The following is a 7,617-nucleotide window of genomic DNA, read 5'->3' as shown; positions in this document are numbered from 1 at the left end:
CCCCATCAGGGAGTGCGTACTGCTGGATCTCTGCTAGGTCTGCGCCTTACGTGCAGATTACCCCTGCATGCGCAGTTACAGGCTGTGTCAGTACTTCTTGTATTTTGTTAAGCACTTTTGTAGGCTGTTTATAAATCATGTACATGCTGTAAATATCACTCACCTTCCGGCACTGTAACTAAACACACTATTCCTGTCTGACGCAACTTAAATATTACAGCAACTATTTTGTATCCCTAAGTCATGAAGGATGTAACTGTGACAATCATGCTTGAATTTTTTAAAGCACCTTGGGGCGACTCGGTTGTGAAAGCCGCTGTATAAAAATTTATTGAATTGAGTTTCCATAAAGTTGTGAGTTTTGCAGGATTCAGTGTCACGCCCCTGGAGCTGGTACAGTTGTACCGCTCATGTTTCCCAGTGGAGTCGGGACGCAGCCGTCACCTCACTGCAGCACCACACTGCAGCACACTGGGGGCACAGTGACCCACCCATATTTGCAATTAAATAAATGTGACATAAAATTTCAAACACAATCCACCTTGTGCCCAGCCACGATTACATTTTATAGAGGCAGTATTTTCTATTTCTGGTTTCATCCAAAACAAATAAATTTCACTGATGTTCATTTACACATTTGGATGTTTCCACTTGGGTTAAGTGCCTTGGATGAGGGTAAAATCCCATGCATGAGGTCACCTGTTTGAATGACATCATCTCCGGTGGTCCCCAGCCTAGGCACACAGCCCTGTGCTCTTTAGCGTGAAGCAGCCATTGTTCCCAGGCCAGTGGGGGTCTCCCTTCCCTCCTTCCTGCAGCTCAGCTGTTAAAACACTGCTGCCATGCCTATAATTGCTTCAGCATGGACTTCGACCGGCTTGGGCGTCCGGGCACCGTGCTGAACAACTTGGCACTTCTCCTCCTCTTTGCACCTCTTTCTTTCGCTCCGTTGCTTTTTGGCTTCTCTCTGGTACCTTTCCTGCTCTTGGCTTCTCTGCATTTCTTTTTGCTTTCCTTTGTCTCTCCTCTTCTCTCTTTCTTTGGGTTGCCCTCTCCATCTACCCCTATCTCTGGCCCATACTGTTCTCTTTCCTCTTCCCTGCTCCCATCTGCTCCATTCGTCATCTCTCTCTTCCTCTCTCCCCTTCTCTCTTCCTCTCTCCATTTCTTTCTATCTATTCCTCTCTCCTCTTCTCCATCTCTCCTTATACTTCTCGCTTCCTTTTTCCTTCTGTTCCGTTTTGCTCTTCTCCGGTCCTCCATTTGTCTCTGATCCACCCTGTTATTTTCTGTTATCCTCTCCTCTTCTCCTGTTCTTTACTGTTCCTCTCCCCTCTCTTCCAGTGTGTTCCCCTCCGTTCCTCTTTGTTCTTCTGCATTGCTCTGTCCTCTTCTCTGTTCCTTTCTTTCTCTTTGTTTTTCTGTTCTATTCTGTTTTCTGCTTCTCTGTGATGTTTTATGTTCCTCTCTCATACTTTGTTCTTGTGTTCCTCTCTGTTCTTCTCAGTAGTACTCCCAACACAGCCCACCCCTCTCAATACCAGCCGATTACAGGTTAACAACAGCGTTTAAAACCTTTTTAAGCATCATAGTGCTCCCTAATTATACAGCTTTTTGTGAACAGAGCTCCACCTGAAGCATTATGTGCACTTTTATCAATTTTTTATTTGCATTTTCAAATCCTTTGTGAAGTTGAAGCTGTGTGCAGCTAGTTTTTTTTTACGGCTGAGGTCACACTCAGACCTTCTCTGGAAAGTTCTGCTACTTTACCTGCCGCGGATTCAGCTCCGCCCCGCCAACGCGCTGTTCCTCGCGATCTCGCTGGACGAGGGCGACACACGCAGGCCTGTGAAGTGGAGCGGAGCCGTGCCGCGCTTCATGACTCGTTTTATTCGGCTGTGTAGATCTCGCTCGTTATTCTTTACAGCCCCCTCTGAGGGCCTGCGGGGGCCCGGCCGCGTTCCACGTTTGGCCACCGATGAGAACGACTGAAGTAATACCCCGCTGCGTCCCGTCTGGGAACGGCTAGAAAGGCAGGGGCCGTAATCTCCCACCGGGGGCCCGTAAGCAGGAACGGTCCCAGCAGGCTTGGGAGCCACACGCTGCCACATCCGGGGGACCTCCAGAGAGCATAAGTGCCCAAAACCTACCCGCCCCCCCCCATGTCTTTGTATTCTGCTTTTCATGGGAGGGAAAATGTGGCCCCGTTTTGTCCTACCCGGAGGGGCATGGGGGTGGGGGGGCGATGAAAAAGGGGCTGGGTTCAAGCACACAGAACCTCAACCTACAAGGGCAACTGATTGGAGATTACAAGAGAACACAAATGGAAAGTAAGTTTAAATCCATTCTGGATCAGAACAAAGGAAGCCTGAAATAAAGTTCCCTGTAGGGTGGGAGGGGGCAAATCCGCACATTACCTCAGATCAGATCGGCAGTGAAGTTGCCCATTAGTCTGAGATAATGTCAAAAAGCATCTTCTTATGTAAAGCAGGTTCCTCAGACTGAAACCTCGAACCTCCAGGCTGCCAACCTTCCGGACAGAAATCTGCATCATTAAAAATCTTTAGATTCCTGTAAAGACCCATTCAAGATGGAGGTTTTGGTCAGGATCACTCAGTCTTTGGTTAAGTATCTGAGTCTGTCCAGGAGAAGCTGTACCCACAGAGAGCTATTACACCCCAGTTATGTGCTGTTAAACCCTGTATATAAGGGAAAGGGCTTTAATGGGGAGGGGGGCAGTCCTTTTCTGGGTGAGATCACAGGGTAATCCTGGAAAGGGTGCGTCACAGAACCATGAACTAGTGCTACTTCAGATCACTGGTGTTTATGTGCATTAGTGCATGTCCTATGACCTGCCATGTGACCTGTCATGTGACCCATCATGTGACCCATCATGTGACCCGTCATGTGACCCATCATGTGACCCGTCATGTGACCCGTCATGTGGAATGCATGGGACACACTGCTGCATTTCGTTGTTTGTTGGTCTCAGCAGTTTTTATGGTTGTGGTTGCTAATTCAAATGATCTTCTGCACTCTCCAGTTAACAAGTGTGTTCCTCTTTCTCTGTTCACTTGGTCACCCCTGCCATTTCGTATGTTTTATCCCAAAGTCTGCTAGAAACTGTGAAGTGACAGAGAAAATGCCATCAAATTACCGAAAAATTGGCAAGACATGCGGGATGTTCTGTATGAAAACCCAACTGTATATTTACTGGCTGGTAGACGGGGTGTGATTAAACATTCGTCAGCACCACCTGCTGGTAAGAAAGGAAAGACACAATGCAAAACACGTGGACATTTCAAGCAAAGTCCAGGCCATTCTTGGAAAGCAGATCATTTGTCACTGGTCTGACCTTAGAGATGAGATCCCACATCTCTGGGGTTTTGGACCGTATCGGATTCCCACGTTCCACGCTGAAGGGGACTGTTTCGCATTCAGACTTGTGAGTGTGGAAAACAATCTGGTACTTTTGGGAAGTCAAGGACTTTGCTGATGGACTTGACACTTTCCCGTCAGTCGACGACACGGAGGAGCTTAAAGAAGAGCTCCCCCTGCAGGCCCCGGGGTGATGAAGCAGCTGGTGAACATTAAGCCCAACTCCTCGCACTTCATGCGTCTGCTGTGTCGTTCCTCCGGCAGTCGTGGGACCAGCTTCCCAGCAAAGCTCACGTGCAAATGACACCTGACAAGCACTACAGAGAGTCGCGAAAATCGGAACGGGTCTCAAATGGAAAATCCCCTGAACACTGGAACTGAGCAAAGTGAGGTGTGAGTGTTAAGGAGTGAGGTCACTGAGTCTAGCAGGTGTTCCTTTTTGGAGGTGGGGGGCCTGGCTCATCCTCCTGTCCCGCTCAGAACCGCTGACAGGTCGGGGGCAGCTGGCGTGGGACGTGTCTGTGAGAGGAGTCCCTCAGGATGCCATAACTGCCCGTGCAGAGAGACCACAGAGAAGCCAGCCAACCATCTCGGAGTGGCTGTGACATCAGTTCATCACGGCTGACTTTAAGCGTCCGCACCTAGGAAATTTAGGGCTCCCTGGGGGGCAGGGGGGTTACTATGGTCGAGGCAGGTGTCACTCTAGTCATGAAGGAATGTCACGGAAAACTGGGCGGGGCATCTGCTCCAGCAGCTTGGCACTGAGAAGGGCCCCTCCCACTCTGATCGGGTGTAAATGTCCGCTGCATGATTTTACAGCTTGTGTTCATCAGAGCTACAAAATAACGTTTTGTATAAAAATAACAAGTTTGAAAAACCATCCATTCATCACCGGAGAACTGGGACAGTGGTCACACCCGCAAATCTGCGGGGGTGGGGGTCACGCCTGCGATGAGTGGTGAGAGTGACGAATTTTCAGATCCCCCCAATCTTCAGCGTATGGCTTAACCCCCCCCCCCCCAATTAATCTGACAGTGGATCAAAGTCATGTCTTCTAGTTGACAATTTCTTTCACTGATGCAGAAAATACAAGCAGGTCCGGAACCACGTGGGCGACCAACGTCTCTTGCCAGGTGGGGCCAGTTCAACCAACCAGTTCAAAAGGCCAATCCTGGTGGTCAGAGCTGAGTGTCACACTAGGGGGCCACGTGACACAGGGGGCCGCAGAGTAATCCTCAGGTGCCCGCAAGGCTGCATGGCTGCTCCCCTTCCCAGTCACGCCCAGCGGGGTGGCAGCACTTGATACTGGTGGAGCCGGGTGCTTAATGGCCTGTTAAACTGGGATTTAAGTGCTTTATTGCCACACTGAGGGGGGCTTGATAAAGCTGCCCATTAGCCATCTTTGCCTGTCGATATCAGGGCTGTCCGCCGCTCTCGCTTGGCTGAAATCGGGGTAGAGAGTGAGAGAGGGAGGCCTAGAAGTGGGGGGAGGGGTGGGGGGGTGATGTCACTGAGACGCTTAAAGAACCAGCAAGGAGACCCTGGGATTTGGTTTGACTGGATCCTGAATGTCGTGTGGAAACATATTACAGTAAACCCCCCCACCACCACCATGGAGCATTTACATCAGACAGAGCTGGGGGGCTGGAGATGCTGTCAGTACACCCTGCCTCACTTTTGTGTCTTTCCATATAGCATCTTTCCCAACACAACTAAGCTTAGGTAGTGAAGGTTTGGAGAATGTTCCTCACAAAGGGGCTATAGCAACAGAATCAGCAAAGTGTCTCTAAGGCGATTAACTCAGAATTTAAAAATCAGGTCTGAAAACATTCAGATGAGAGGAAAATGAAAACTCCCCAAGCTAATCGTGAGAAAATCCACAAGCTGCCTGCCAAAATTCACAGATCTTCATGCTGGAACACAAGCAGTCACCTGTGACGGGGCTTCCATCCAGGCCCGGGGGCGAGGGCCCCCCCAATCGTCATGCCGAGATTAAATTCCTGCTCTGGAGGTACAGGAAGTGGTGATGAAAGGGGGCTCTTCACCCCACGCCCTGCCCGAGACCGTTCCAAAGCGAGACCCCTAACCTGTCCCCTCGCCTAATTTGTTCAAACCCCTGGGATGATTCTGCAGATTGCGACTCTCAGGTTGCCCTCAAAGACTTGGAGTAACCTCATTGTGAGCAGAGGCTGGCCAAAATCCCCCCCAAATCATAATTCCAGTCCCTCTCTGATTCCCCTAAAGTTCAATGTGCGATTTAAGCAATACTTAAACTCTCTATCGATTTAAGCAGCACTTAAACTCTCAGACCATTCTCTCCAAGTTCATTTTTACAGTAAACACACAAAACCCTCACTGATTAGTCTGATTTCTAAATCATTCTAATTGACTAATTGGTTCTGAAAAGCAGAGTGTCCCCTGGTGCCGTCATGAAGAACTCCCATACGCACCTCACATCGTCCCCTGGTGCCGTCATGGAGAACTCCCATACGCACCTCACATCGTGCCCTGGTCCATTGTGGAGACGGGCTGACAACAAGCAAATCCTGCAAGGCTGAGTTAAAGGTAGGAAGGAGACAGTAGATGACAGAGAAAAATGCAGGGTGTATGGGGAAGTAACGGTGCACCGCGGGGCTGTTGAATTATTTATACCTGACTAGCGGAGCTCCGTGCGATCGGTGAGGTGCGGACGCCCTCTAGTGGAAGGACATGGGACTGCATGCTACCCTTACGAAAGCATATAAAACTTCTGAAAAAGTGTGGCTTTCAAATGGTGAACTTCGTAACTTCAGTGTACATTTCTGCCTTTATGAATCTATCTCCAGGTGTGGTTGGAGATCATGCACGGGTACAACGTGTGGCCACGCCTTCCAAACAATGTAACACCTCAGCATTTTGTTTTGTTATTTTGTTTGGTTATTTATAGATGGATGGATGGATGGATGGATGGATGGAGGGATGTACGGATGGATGGAGACTCAAAATATACCTCCACAGTCACACAAAAAACTGTTCACCTTCCTGAACACACATCAAAATGCAGGGGAATAGCCCTAACTGGGGGGGGCGACATTTTGTCTAACTAACGGTGGCTGCGTTTAGCAGTTTGGAAACAGCAACGTCCAATAGAGAACTGCAGTTCTGGAGGGACCGGCGGAGAGGGCGGGGACTAGTGCGGGAGGGGGTCAGCCTGTTCAGAAGGACATAGCGGCTACCGCAAGGTACTCTCAGATCACGCGTCACATGTCCGTCAGCGAGGCCAATCAGTGATCGACCCAAATCTCACCGGCCAATCTGATTGGCTTTCCAGCTGTTGATCAGATCAGGGCTGCTGGTCCTGCCGATTGGCTTAGTTAGCGCTCCTGCATCGCTAGGCATGGATCTCCGAAGAGGTCCCAGTGTTACCGATCTGGGCTGGAGCCACAAGCTTCTCTGGCAGGGCCTTGGCCTGTGGGCGGTGCTTAGCCGGCGAGTCTGCCTGCATCAGCGCCGCTTCCCAGAGAACATCACTCTTTATGACCACATGTCCACGAAAGAAAGGGCGAGAGAAAAGGAGAGAGAGAGAGAGAGATTCAACTTCTATGCATGACATGAGTTTGTGGCAATACATTATTACTGCATTTATACAAAAGGGTTCATGAAAGAGGGAAAAGGGAAAGAATGTTGGGGAACAAGGAGAACTCTGCTCCTCCTCCATCTACACAGGAGGCGCTGATGTAGACTGACAAACAGCAGGCGCAGTCTGGTGGAAGGGAGTGGGTTCCGTCCCGGGACCAGTGATCTGGCTGTCACACGCACTGGCCACTGCAGCTGCTGGCCCTGTCCCTCTCGCTCCCTGAAGAGCGCTGACTCAGCACTTGTGATCGCGGGGATCATATTAGCACTGGTGCCGGGGGCACTGAGCAGAGCATCTGTGTGTCATGCAAATCCAGCCTGACCGCATCCCGGCTCCAGTGGGCCCCCACCAGAGCTGTCAAAGCCAGCCCCACCCCACCCCCCAGCCCTGCTCCCCAACCCCCACTCAGCCCAAATCCATGCCCCACAATGCTGGGGGGGTTCACAGAAAAAGGGCAACTTAGCCCTATTTGGAGGGCACTACTGTGCTTGACAGCCCACCCCTCCCCAAGCTCCTAAAGCTTTTTTTTTTTTACTGGGGGGCCATCCACCAGCACCCCCACCCTCCATATAAGTCTCCCTTTTCTACCTTTTCTTTGATTTCATGCTCGTTATACCATGGTG

Source organism: Brienomyrus brachyistius, chromosome 5 (assembly GCF_023856365.1).
Source record: "Brienomyrus brachyistius isolate T26 chromosome 5, BBRACH_0.4, whole genome shotgun sequence".
Classification (NCBI taxonomy): Eukaryota; Metazoa; Chordata; class Actinopteri; order Osteoglossiformes; family Mormyridae; genus Brienomyrus; species Brienomyrus brachyistius.
This window is presented reverse-complemented; position numbering follows the sequence as displayed.